Source organism: Doryrhamphus excisus, linkage group LG20, assembly GCF_037039965.1.
Source record: "Doryrhamphus excisus strain RoL-2023G ecotype Guam linkage group LG20, RoL_Dexc_Guam_v1.1, whole genome shotgun sequence".
Classification (NCBI taxonomy): domain Eukaryota; kingdom Metazoa; phylum Chordata; class Actinopteri; order Syngnathiformes; family Syngnathidae; genus Doryrhamphus; species Doryrhamphus excisus.
Genome location: NC_136376.1, coordinates 10,319,123 through 10,331,474, shown reverse-complemented (window position 1 = coordinate 10,331,474; position 12,352 = coordinate 10,319,123). Strand labels below are relative to the sequence as shown.

The window sequence follows — 12,352 nt, the reverse complement described above, 5'->3', positions numbered from 1 at the left end:
TGAACAAGATTCATCCGCAATTTAATGGCGTGTTTGATTCTTTGCTGTGCAGATTCCCCCTTGTTTTCCCACCTTTAGGTATGATTCAATCCGTAAAGCCACTGTGACACCAGCTATGTCCGAGGTGTGTAGTTGCAGGGTTCCATGGTGTAATGGTTAGCACTCTGGACTCTGAATCCAGCGATCCGAGCTCAAATCTCGGTGGAACCGTTGTATTATGCCTTTATCCTGATTGGTGCTCATAATCTATCGAAACCAAGTTCTGGAGGGCTGCAGGTTTCCTGCAGGTTAGCACTATGGATTTTGAATCCCGACTATATATACATCCTTATATCTTCATCTTTGGATATAGGTAGTATTGTACGCTTTATAGATTCCATGGTGTAATGGTTAGCACTTTGGAGTCTGAATCTGGCAATTTGAGTTCAAATCTCGCAGTATTCTTTTGATTATGCACCTATCCTGATGGGTGCCTTATCTGTGCCTAAATCTGTATGGCTGCAGGTACAATATTCATTCATGTACTAAAGGCAACATTTGATTCTCAGTTGGGGAGAAGCCAACTTCCTTTTTTCACCTTTACATGCCCTTGAACCCCCAACACAATTGTGACACCATCTACGTCTACAGCTGTACCCAAATGGTTCCATGGTGTAATGGTTAGCACTCTGGACTCTGAATCCAGCGATCCGAGTTCAAATCTCGGTGGGACCTTTGTATTATGCCTTTATTCTGATTGGTGCGAATAACCTATTGATACCGAGTTCTGTTGGGCTGCAGGTTTCCATGATTTATTGATTAGCACTTTGGACTTTGAATCTTGACTTTATCTATAGTTTTCCACCTTCATCCTTAAGGACCTGGATGTAGGTAGTATTGTACACTTTATAGATTCCATGGTGTAATGGTTAGCGCTCTGGACTCTGAGTTCAAATCTGGGGGGAGTTTAGAACATCCTTACTATATCTGTAGCCTTATACCTTCAACCTTTAGGACCTGGATATAGGTAGCATAGTATGCAGTATAGGTTCCATGGTGTAATGGTTAGCACTCTGGACTTTGAATCCAGTGATCCGGTTTCAAATCTCGGTGGAACCTTTTTATTATGCACCTATCGTGATGGGTGCATTGCCTGTGCATAAATCTGTATGGCTGCAGGTACAATATTCATTTATGTACTAAGGGCAACATTTGATTCTCAGTTGGGGAGAAGCCAGCTTACTTTTTCACTTTTACATATCCTTGAACCCCCAACACCATTGTGACACCATCTACGTCTATAAAAGTACCCACATGGTTCCATGGTGTAATGGTTAGCACTCTGGACTTTGAGTTCCAATCTCGGAGGATCCTTTTTGTTATGCACCTATCCTGATGTGTGCATTGCCTGTGCATAAATCTGTATGGCTGCAGGTACAATATTCATTTATGTCCTGAGGGGAACATTTGATTCTCAGCTGGGTACCTGCATGGATCCATGGTGTAATGGTTAGCACTCTGGACTCTGAATCCAGCGATCCGAGTTCAAATCTCGGTGGAACCTTTGTATTATGCCTTTATCCTGATTGGTGCTCATAATCTATCGAAACCAAGTTCTGTAGGGCTGCAGGTTTCCATGATGTATTAGTTAGCACTCTGGACTTTGAATCCTGACTATATCTATATCCTTATACCTTCAACCTTAAGGACCTGGATGTAGGTAGTATTGTACACTTTATAGATTCCATGGTGTAGTGGTTAGTGCTCTGGACTCTGAGTTCAAATCTCAGAGGACCTTTTTTATTATGCACCTATCCTGATGGGTGCATTGCCTGTGCATAAAACTGTATGGTTGCAGGTACAATATTCATTTATGTGCTGACACCATCTTCGTCTACAAAAGTACCCACATGGTTCCGTGGTGTAATGGTTAGCACTCTGGACTCTGAATCCAGTGAATGAATCTGAATCCACTCTGGACTTTGAATGCAATCATCTCAGTTTAGAACGTCCCTTCTATTTCTATATCCGTATACCTTTATTGTTAAGGACCTGGATATAGGTAGTATGGTGTACTGTGTCGGTTCCATGGTGTAATGGTTAGCACTCTGGACTCTGAATCCAGCGATCCGAGTTCAAATCTCGGTGTAACCATTTTATTTTGACTTTATCCTGATTGGTGCTAATAACCTATCTATACCGAGTTCTGTAGGGCTGCAGGTTTCCATGATGTATTGGTTAGCACTCTGGACTTTGAATGCAATCATCTCAGTTTAGAATGTCCCGACTATATCTATGTCCTTATACATTTATGCTTAAGGACCTGGCTATCGGTAGCACTCCATGCTATATAGGTTCCATGGTGTAATGGTTAGCACTCTGGACTTTGAATCCAGAGATCTGAGTTCAAATCTCGGTGAAACCTTTTTATTATGCACCTATCGTGATGGGTGCATTGCCTGTGCCTAAATCTGTATGGCTGCAGGTACAATATTCATTTATGTACGAAGGGCAACATTTGATTCTCAGTTGGGGAGAAGCCAACTTGCTTTTTCACTTTTACATGGCTTTGATCCCCCAACACAATTGTGACACCATCTACGTCTGCAACTATACCCACATGGTTCCATGGTGTAATGGTTAGCACTCTGGACTCTGAATCCAGCGATCCGAGTTCAAATCTCGGTGGAACCTTTGTATTATGCCTTTATCCTGATTGGTGCTAATCACCTATCGATACCTAGTTCTGTAGGGCTGCAGCAACAATAGTCATTTGTGACCAAAGTGGAACATTTGATTCCCTTTTGCTGCTTTTGAGCAGGCTCTGAATGTTTGCAGGGACTGAGCAAGATTTATTCGCAATTTATTGGAGTGTTTGTGTTTTGCGGGCGGCACGCCGGTCTAGTGGTTAGCGCGCAGACCTCACAGCTAGGAGACTAGGGTTCAATTCCACCCTCGGGCATCTCTGTGTGGAGTTTGCATGTTCTCCCAGTGCATGCGTGGGGTTTCTCCGGGTACTCTGGTTTCCTCCCACATTCCAAAAACATGCTAGGTTAATTGGTGACTCCAAATTGTCCATAGGTATGAATGTGAGTGTGAATGGTTGTTTGTCTATATTTGCCCTGTGGTTGGCTGGCGACCAGTCCAGGGTGTACCCCGCCTCACGCCCGAAGACAGCTGGGATAGGCTCCAACACCCCCGCGACCCTCGTGAGGAAAAGCAGTAGAAAATGAATGAATGTTTGTTCTTTGCTGTGCAGATTTCACGTTGTTGTCCCACTGTGAGGTTTCTTTAGTTCTTAAAGCCACGATAACACCAGCAACGTCCAACATGTGTAGCTGCAGGCTTCCATGGCGTAATGGTTAGCATCCTGGACTCTGAATCCGGCTATCTGAGTTCAAACCATCATTTATGTCCTGAGGGGAACATTTGATTCTCAGTTGGGGAGAAGCCAACTTGCTTTTTCACTTTTCACATGCCCTTGAACCCCCAACATCATTGTGACACCATCTACGTCTGCAACTCTACCCACATGGTTCCATGGTGGAATTTTTAGCACTCTGGACTCTGAATCCAGCGATCCGAGTTCAAATCTCGGTGGAACCTTTGTATTATGCCTTTATTCTGATTGGTGCAAATAACCTATCGATACCTAGTTCTGTAGGGCTGCAGCAACAATAGTCATTTGTGACCAAAGTGGAACACTTGATTCCCTTTTTCTGGTTTTGAGCAGGCTCTGAATGTTTGCAGGGACTGAGCAAGATTTATTTGCAATTTATTGGAGTGTTTTCCCACTGTGAGGTATTCTTGAGCCCTTATTTTCCCACCCTTTGGTATTCTTGACTCCTGAAAGCCACTGTGACACCAGCAGTGTCCGACATGTGTAGCTGCAGGGTTCCATGGTGTAATGGTTAGCACTCTGGACTCTGAATCCAGCAATCTGAGTTCAAATCTCGGTAGAACCTTTGTATTATGCCTTTATCCTGATCGATGCTAATAACTTATCTATACCTAGTTCTGTGAAGATTTATTTGTGAACGAAGTGAACATTTGATTTCGGCTTGCTTCTTTTCAGTAGGCACGGAACAAGATTTATTCCGCAATTTAATGGAGTGTTTGGTTCTCTGCAAATCTCGGTGGAACCTTTGTTGATAAAAGAGATAAATAAAATAGATTTTAATGGTGTGTTATCCTTATACCTTTATTATTAAGGACCTGGATATAGGTTGTTGTCCCACCTTTTGGTATGCAATTCTTAAAGCCACTGTGACACCAGCTACATACAAGACATGTAGCCGTGGGGTTCCATGATGTATTAGTTAGCACTCTGGACTTTGAATCCTGACTATATCTATATCCTTATACCTTCAACCTTAAGGACCTGGATGTAGGTAGTATTGTCCACTTTATAGATTCCATGGTGTAGTGGTTAGTTAGATTCCATGGTGTAGTGGTTAGTGCTCTGGACTCTGAATCCAGTTCAAATCTCGGTAGATCCTTTGTATTATGCCTTTATCCTGATCGGTGCTAATAACCCATCAATACCTAGTTCTGTGAAGACTTACTTGTGAACGAAGTGAACATTTGATTCCAGCTTGCTTCTTTTCAGCAGGCATGGAACAAGATTTATCCGCAATTTAATGGAGTGTTTGGTTCTCTGCAAATCTCGGTGGAACCTTTGTTGATAAAAGAGATTAATAAAAGAGATTTTATTGGAGTGTTTGATTCTTTGCTGTGCAGATTCCATCTTGTTTTCCCACCCTTATGTCGTCTTGAATCCTTAAAGCCACTGTGACTCCAGCTATGTCCAAGTTGAGTAGCTGCAGGGTTCAATGGTGTCATGGTGCAATGTAATCTATACCTAGTTCTTTCTGCTATTATAAGATTCATTTGTGAACGAAGTGGAACATTTGATTCCGGTATGCAGCTGCACGGTTCCATGGTGTAATGGTTAGCACTCTGGACTCTGAATCCAGCGATTTGAGTTCAAATCTCGGTGGAACCTTTGTATTATACCTTTATTCTGATCGGTGCTAATAACCTATCTATACCTAGTTCTGTAGGGCTGCAGGTTTCCATGATGTATTGGTTAGCACTCTGGACTTTGAATCCAATCAACTCAGTTTAGAATGTCCCGACTTTTTCTCTGTCCTTATACATTTATACTTGAGGACCTGGATATACGTAGGTAGTACAGTAAGCTGTATAGGTTCCATGGTGTAATGGTTAGCACGCTGGACAGTGATCCGAATTTAAATCTCGGTGGAACCTTTTTATGATGCACCTATCGTGATGGGTGCATTGCCTGTGCATAAATCTGTATGGCTGCAGGTACAATATTCATTTATGTCCTGAGGGCAACATTTGATTCTCAGTTGTAAGCCAGATTCTCAGTTGAAAAGCAATACAGCTTTCTTTTCACTTTTACATGGACTTGAACCCACAACACCACTCTGAATCCGGCGATCCGAGTTCAAATCTTGGTGGAACCTTTGTTGATAAAAGAGATAAATAAAAGAGATTTTAATGTTGTGTTTGATTCTTTGCTGTGCAGATGCCACCTTGTTTTCCCACCCTGATGTCGTCTTGAATGGTTCGCGCTCTGGACTCTGAATCCAGCGATCTGAGTTCAGATCTCGGTGAAGCCTTTGAACTATGCCTTTATCCTGATTGCTGCTAATAACCTATCAATCTTGGAGGATCTTTATTGTTATGCACCTATTGTGATGGGTGCATTGCCTGCGCATAAATCTGTATGGCTGCAGGTACAATATTCATTTATGTCCTGAGGGGAACATTTGATTCTCAGTTGGGGAGAAGCCAACTTGCTCTTTCACTTTTACATGCTCTTGAACCCCCAACACCATTGTGACACCATCTACGTCTACGTGAGTGCCCCAGATGGTTCCATGGTGTAATGGTTAGCACTCTGGACTCTGAATCCAGCGATCCGAGTTCAAATCTCGGTGGAACCTTTGCATTATGCCTTTATCCTGATTGGTACCAAGTTCTGTTGGGCTGCAGGTTTCCATGATGTTTTTTTTGCACTCTGGACTTTGAATCCAATCATGTCAGTTTAGAACGTCCCTACTATATCTATATCCTTATACCTTCAACCGTAATGATCTGGATATAGGTAGCATAGTTTACTGTATAGGTTCCATGGTGTAATGGTTAGCACTCTGGACTTTGAATCCAGTGATCCGAGTTCAAATCTCGGTGGAACCTTTTTATTATGCACCTATCGTGATGGGTGCATTGCCTGTGCCTAAATCTGTATGGCTGCAGGTACAATATTCATTTATGTACTAAGGGAAACCTTTGATTCTCAGTTGTGAGCCAGATTATCAGTTGAAAAGCAATACAGCTTTCTTTTCACTTTTACATGGACTTGAACCCACAACACCACTGTGACACCATCTACGTCTTTCAGTGCCTACCACTGAACAAGATTTATCCGCAATTTAATGGCGTGTTTGATTCTTTGCTGTGCAGATTCCACCTTGCTTTCCTACCTTTAGGTATGCTGCAATCCTTAAAGCCACTGTGACACCAGCTACATACAAGAAAGGCAGCTGAGGGGTTCCATGGTGTAATGGTTAGCACACTGGACTCTGAATCCAGCGATCTGAGTTCAAATCTCGGTGGAACCTTTTTATTATGCCTTTATCCTGATTGGTGCTAATAACCTATCAATCAAGGATCCTTTTTGTTATGCACCTATCATGATGGGTGCATTGCCTGTGCATAAGTCTTTATGGCTGCAGGTACAATATTCATTTATGTTCTGAAGGGAACATTTGATTCTCAGTTGGGGAGAAGCCAGCTTGCTTTTTCACTTTTCCATGCCCTTGAACCCCCAACACCATTGTGACACCATCTACGTCTACAAAAGTACCCAATGTAATGGTTAGCACTCTGGACTCTGAATCCAGCGATCTGAGTTCAAATCTCGGTGGAACCTTTGTATTATGCCTTCATCCAGATTGGTGCTTATAACCTATCTATACCTAGTTCTGTAGGGCTGCGGCTTTCCATGATGTATTGGTTAGCACTCTGGACTTTGAATCCAATCATCTCAGTTTAGAACGTCCCTACTATATCGATATCTATATCTATATCTATACTATATCCTTATACCTTTATTATTAAGGACCTGGATATAGGTTGTTTTCCCACCTTTTGGTATGCAATTCTTAAAGCCGCTGTGACATCAGCTACATACGAGACATGTAGCTGTGGGGTTCCATGGTGTAATGGTTAGCACTCTGGACTCTGAATCCAGCGATCCGAGTTCAAATCTCGGTGGAACCTTTGTATTATGCCTTTATCCTGATTGGTGCTAATCACCTATCGATACCTAGTTCTGTAGGGCTGCAGCAACAATAGTCATTTGTGACCAAAATGGAACATTTGATTCCCTTTTGCTGCTTTTGAGAAGGCTCTGAATGTTTGCAGGGACTGAGCAAGATTTATTCGCAATTTATTGGAGTGTTTGTGTTTTGCGGGCGGCACGGCGGTCTAGTGATTAGCACGCAGACCTCGCAGCTAGGAGACTAGGGTTCAATTCCACCCTCGGGCATCTCTGTGTGGAGTTTGCATGTTCTCCCCGTGCATGCGTGGGTTTTCTCCGGGTACTCCGGTTTCCTCCCACATTCCAAAAACATGCTAGGTTAATTGGTGACTCCAACTTGTCCATAGGTATGAATGTGAGTGTGAATGGTTGTTTGTCTATATTTGCCCTGTGGTTGGCTGGCGACCAGTCCAGGGTGTACCCCGCCTCACGCCCGAAGACAGCTGGGATAGGCTCCAGCGTGACCCTCGTGAGGAAAAGCAGTAGAAAATGAATGAATGTTTGTTCTTTGCTGTGCAGATTTCACGTTGTTGTCCCACTGTGAGGTTTCTTGAGTCCTTAAAGCCACAATGACACCAGCAACGCCCAACATGTGTAGCTGCAGGCTTCCATGGCGTAATGGTTAACACCCTGGACTCTGAATCCGGCTATCTGAGTTCAAACCATCATTTATGTCCTGAGGGGAACATTTGATTCTCAGTTGGGGAGAAGCCAACTTGCTTTTTCACTTTTACATGCCCTTGAACCCCCAACATCATTGTGACACCATCTACGTAAGTACCCACATGGTTCCATGGTGGAATGGTTAGCACTCTGGACTCTGAATCCAGCGATCCGAGTTGTGCCTTTATCCTGATTGGTGCTAATAACCTATCTATACCAAGTTCTGTTGGGCTGCGGGTTTCCATGATGTATTGGTTAGTACTCTGGACTTTGAATCCAATCATCTCAGTTTAGAACGTCCCTACTATATCTATATCCTTATACCTTCAACCTTGAGGACCAGGATATAGGTAGTATTGTATACTGTATAGGTTCCATGGTGTAATGGTTAGCACGCTGGACTTTGAATCCAGTGATCCGAGTTCAAATCTCGGTGGAACCTTTTTATTATGCACCTATCGTGAAGCCAGATTATCTGTTGAAAGGCAATACAGCTTTCTTTTCACTTTTACATGGACTTGAACCCACAGCACCACTGTGACACCATCTACGTCTTTCAGTGCCAACCACTGAACAAGATTTATCCGCAATTTCATGGCGTGTTTGATTCTTTGCTGTGCAGATTCCACTTTGTTTTCCCACCTTTAGGTATGATTCAATCCGTAAAGCCACTGTGACACCAGCGATGTCCGAGGTGTGTAGGTGCAGGGTTTCATAGTTCCATGGTGTAATGGTTATTATAACGTGTTATGGTTATTATTATGTATATTTGCCTTTAACCTGATTGGTGCTAATAACTTATTTATACCTAGAACCTGCAGGGTTCCATGGTGTAATGGTGTAATGTAATCTATACCTAGTTCTGTCTGCAAGTATAAGATTCATTTGTGAACGAAGTGGAACATTTGATTCCGGCATGTAGCTGCACGGTTCCATGGTGTAATGGTTAGTACTCTGGACTCTGAATCCAGCGATCCGAGTTCAAATCTCGGTGGAGCTTTTGTATTATGCCTTCATCCTGATTGGTGCAAATAACCTATCGATACCTCGTTCTGTAGGGCTGCAGCAACAATAATGATTTGTGACCAAAGTGGAACATTTGATTCCCTTTTTCTGGTTTTGAGCAGGCTCTGAATGTTTGCAGGGACTGAGCAAGATTTATTTGCAATTTATTGGAGTGTTTTCCCACTGTGAGGTATTCTTGAGCCCTTATTTTCCCACCCTTCGGTATTCTTGAATCCTGAAAGCCACTGTGACACCAGCAGTGTCCAACATGTGTAGCTGCAGGGTTCCATGGTGTAATGGTTAGCACTCTGGACTCTGAATCCAGCGATCTGAGTGGTGATCTCGGTGGAACCTTTGTATTATGCCTTTATCCTGATCGATGCTAATAACCTATCTATACCTCGTTCTGTGAAGATTTATTTGTGAACGGAGTGAACATTTGATTTCGGCTTGCTTCTTTTCAGCAGGCACGGAACAAGATTTATTCCGCAATTTAATGGAGTGTTTGGTTTGTTGATAAAAGAGATAAATAAAATAGATTTTAATGGTGTGTTTGATTCTTTGCTGTGCAGATTGCACCTTGTTTTTCCATCCTGATGTAGTCTTGAATCCTTAAAGCCACTGTGACACCAGCCACGTCCAAGACGTGTACCTGCAGGGTTCCATGGTGTAATGGTTAGCACTCTGGACTCTGAATCCAGTGATCTGAGTTCAAATCTCGGTGGAACCTGATCGGTGCAAATAACCTATCAATACCTATTTGATATGCTGCTAAAATATTCATTCGTGACATTTTTTTATTTATTTTATTGCAACATTTTATTCCCATTTGCTGCTTTTGAGCACAGTCTGGAACCTTTCTTTTATGCCTTTGTCCTGATTGGTGCTAATAACCTATCGATACCAAGTTCTGTAAGATTTAGGTTTCCATGATGTATTGGTTAGCACCCTGGACTTTGAATCCAATCATCTTAGTTTAGAACGTCCCGACTATATCTATGGCCTTATACCTTCAACTTTTAGGACCAGGATATAGGTAGCATTGTGTACTGTATAGGTTCCATGGTGTAATGGTTAGCACTCTGGACTTTGAATCAAGTGATCCGAGTTCAAATCTCGGTGGAACCTTTTTATTATGCACCTATTGTGATGGGTGTATTGCCGGTGCCGAAATCTGTATGGCTGCAGGTACAATATTCATTTATGTACTAAGGGCAACATTTGATTCTCAGTTGAAAAGCAAGCGAGATTACTTTTCACTTTTACATGGCATTGAACCCACAACACCACTGTGACACCATCTGCGTCTTTCAGCAGGCACTGAACAAGATTTATCCACAATTTAATGGCGTGTTTGATTCTTTGCTGTGCAGATTCCACCTTGTTTTCCCACCTTTAGGTATGCTTCAATCCTTAAAGACACTGTGACACAAGCTTCATACAAGAAAGGCAGCTGAGGGGTTCCATGGTGTAATGGTTAGCACACTGGACTCTGAATCCAGCGATCTGAGTTCAAATCTCGGTGGAACCTTTGTATTATGCCTTTATCCTGATTGGTGCAAATAACCTATCTATACCTAGTTCTGTAGGGCTGCTGCTAAAGTATTCCTTTGTGACATTTTTTTATTTATTTTATTGCAACATTTTATTCCCATTTTCTGCTTTTCAGCAAGGTCGGAATGTTTGCAGGGACTGGACAAGATTTAATTATTGGAGTGTTTGATTCTTTGCTGCGCAGATTCCACCTTGTTTTCCCACCCTTATGTAGTCTTGAATCCTTAAAGCCACTGTGACACCAGCTATGTCCTAGATGGGAACCTGCAGGGTTCCATGGTGTAATGGTTAGCACTCTGGACTCTGAATCCAGTGATCTGAGTTCAAATCTCGGTGGAACCTTTGTGTTATGCCTTTATCCTGATTGGTGCTAATAACCTATCTATCGCAATCTCAATCAATCTCGGAGGATCCTTTTTGTTATGCACCTATCGTGATGGGTGCATTGCCTGTGCATAAATCTGTATGGCTGCAGGTACAATATTCATTTATGTCCTGAGGGGAACATTTGATTCTCAGTTGGAGAGAAGCCAGCTTGCTTTTTCACTTTTACATGCCCTTGAACCCCCAACACCATTGTGACACCATCTACGTCTACAGAAGTACCAGCATGGTTCCATGGTGTAATGGTTAGTGCTCTGGACTCTGAATCCAGCGATCTGAGTTCAAATCTCGGTGGAACCTTTGTATTGTGCCTTTATCCTGATTGGTGCTAATAATCCATCTATACTAAGTTCTGGATAGCTGCAGGTTTCCATGACGTATTGGTTAGCACTCTGGACTTTAAATCCAATCATCTCAGTTTAGAACGTCCCTACTATATCTATGTCCTTATACCTTTATTATTAAGGACCTGGATATAGGTTGTTTTCCCACCTTTTGGTATGCAATTCTTAAAGCCGCTGTGACATCAGCTACATACGAGACATGTAGCTGTGGGGTTCCATGGTGTAATGGTTAGCACTCTGGACTCTGAATCCAGCGATCCGAGTTCAAATCTCGGTGGAACCTTTGTATTATGCCTTTATCCTGATTGGTGCTAATCACCTATCGATACCTAGTTCTGTAGGGCTGCAGCAACAATAGTCATTTGTGACCAAAATGGAACATTTGATTCCCTTTTGCTGCTTTTGAGAAGGCTCTGAATGTTTGCAGGGACTGAGCAAGATTTATTCGCAATTTATTGGAGTGTTTGTGTTTTGCGGGCGGCACGGCGGTCTAGTGATTAGCACGCAGACCTCGCAGCTAGGAGACTAGGGTTCAATTCCACCCTCGGGCATCTCTGTGTGGAGTTTGCATGTTCTCCCCGTGCATGCGTGGGTTTTCTCCGGGTACTCCGGTTTCCTCCCACATTCCAAAAACATGCTAGGTTAATTGGTGACTCCAACTTGTCCATAGGTATGAATGTGAGTGTGAATGGTTGTTTGTCTATATTTGCCCTGTGGTTGGCTGGCGACCAGTCCAGGGTGTACCCCGCCTCACGCCCGAAGACAGCTGGGATAGGCTCCAGCGTGACCCTCGTGAGGAAAAGCAGTAGAAAATGAATGAATGTTTGTTCTTTGCTGTGCAGATTTCACGTTGTTGTCCCACTGTGAGGTTTCTTGAGTCCTTAAAGCCACAATGACACCAGCAACGCCCAACATGTGTAGCTGCAGGCTTCCATGGCGTAATGGTTAACACCCTGGACTCTGAATCCGGCTATCTGAGTTCAAACCATCATTTATGTCCTGAGGGGAACATTTGATTCTCAGTTGGGGAGAAGCCAACTTGCTTTTTCACTTTTACATGCCCTTGAAC

General features: G+C 42.9%; 10 non-coding genes across 10 annotated transcripts; all 10 read left to right on the top strand.

Annotated features, from left to right (window-relative positions):
- Positions 1-642: 642 nt before the first annotated feature.
- On the top strand, positions 643-714 carry trnaq-cug (transfer RNA glutamine (anticodon CUG)). Its single transcript has one exon. It is a non-coding gene; the product is annotated as a tRNA-Gln (tRNA).
- Positions 715-1,026: 312 nt separating this feature from the next.
- trnaq-uug (transfer RNA glutamine (anticodon UUG)) lies at positions 1,027-1,098 on the top strand. Its single transcript has one exon. It is a non-coding gene; the product is annotated as a tRNA-Gln (tRNA).
- Positions 1,099-2,332: 1,234 nt separating this feature from the next.
- On the top strand, positions 2,333-2,404 carry trnaq-uug (transfer RNA glutamine (anticodon UUG)). Its single transcript has one exon. It is a non-coding gene; the product is annotated as a tRNA-Gln (tRNA).
- Positions 2,405-2,601: 197 nt separating this feature from the next.
- Positions 2,602-2,673, top strand: trnaq-cug (transfer RNA glutamine (anticodon CUG)). Its single transcript has one exon. It is a non-coding gene; the product is annotated as a tRNA-Gln (tRNA).
- Positions 2,674-5,882: 3,209 nt separating this feature from the next.
- trnaq-cug (transfer RNA glutamine (anticodon CUG)) lies at positions 5,883-5,954 on the top strand. Its single transcript has one exon. It is a non-coding gene; the product is annotated as a tRNA-Gln (tRNA).
- A 181-nt stretch (positions 5,955-6,135) lies between these two features.
- On the top strand, positions 6,136-6,207 carry trnaq-uug (transfer RNA glutamine (anticodon UUG)). The gene has a single exon. It is a non-coding gene; the product is annotated as a tRNA-Gln (tRNA).
- A 1,014-nt stretch (positions 6,208-7,221) lies between these two features.
- Positions 7,222-7,293, top strand: trnaq-cug (transfer RNA glutamine (anticodon CUG)). The gene has a single exon. It is a non-coding gene; the product is annotated as a tRNA-Gln (tRNA).
- A 1,073-nt stretch (positions 7,294-8,366) lies between these two features.
- Positions 8,367-8,438, top strand: trnaq-uug (transfer RNA glutamine (anticodon UUG)). The gene has a single exon. It is a non-coding gene; the product is annotated as a tRNA-Gln (tRNA).
- Positions 8,439-10,057: 1,619 nt separating this feature from the next.
- On the top strand, positions 10,058-10,129 carry trnaq-uug (transfer RNA glutamine (anticodon UUG)). The gene has a single exon. It is a non-coding gene; the product is annotated as a tRNA-Gln (tRNA).
- Positions 10,130-11,494: 1,365 nt separating this feature from the next.
- On the top strand, positions 11,495-11,566 carry trnaq-cug (transfer RNA glutamine (anticodon CUG)). Its single transcript has one exon. It is a non-coding gene; the product is annotated as a tRNA-Gln (tRNA).
- Positions 11,567-12,352: the final 786 nt, after the last annotated feature.